We start from the raw sequence: 701 nt of genomic DNA, 5'->3' as shown, positions 1-701 counted from the left end.
CCCCAGCTCCGCGCAGCCCTGCCCTGCCCTGCCCTGCCCCGCTCTGCCGAGCACCCGCTCGGGGCCAACTCAGCCCCCACTCCCCTCGCACGGGGTCAAGCTCCTTCGGCCCCACTGCAGGGCCGTGCCAAGCCCCCGCTTCCCCTGGGCTTGTTAACGCGGGTTGAGTCAGTTCGGGGAGGTTTCATCACACGATGCAATGCCATGAAGGCATACCTGCACTCATGCCATTGCATCGTGTGATGATTAAAAGACGTACAAAAAACTAGAACTCTTGGTTTCAAAATGATACCTGTTATTAGGCCAGCTGGAAGATGGCAAGAAAATTGTTCTTTTCTGCAAGCTTTCGGGATCAAAGTCCCTTCGTCAGACTCTGGGAAAAGTGTAGATGGCACAAGATGTGTTGATTAATGCATTCGTGCATTACTGCGCTCATGTCATTGCATCCTGTGATGTATTCATGCATTACTGCATTCATGCCATTGCATCGTATGGTGTTGATTAATGCATTCGTGTCATTGCATTGTGTCATGTATTAATGCATTCATGCATTACCGCATTCATGCCATTGCATCCTGTGGTTTATTGATTAATGCATTCATGTCATTGCATCGTGTGATGTGTCCATGCATTACTGCATTCATGTAGTTGCATCGCAGGATGCATTGATTAATGCATTACTGCAGTCATGTCATTGCATC

The sequence above is a fragment of the Alligator sinensis genome, unplaced genomic scaffold (assembly GCF_000455745.1).
Source record: "Alligator sinensis unplaced genomic scaffold, ASM45574v1 scaffold523_3, whole genome shotgun sequence".
NCBI lineage: Eukaryota > Metazoa > Chordata > Crocodylia > Alligatoridae > Alligator > Alligator sinensis.
This window is presented reverse-complemented; position numbering follows the sequence as displayed.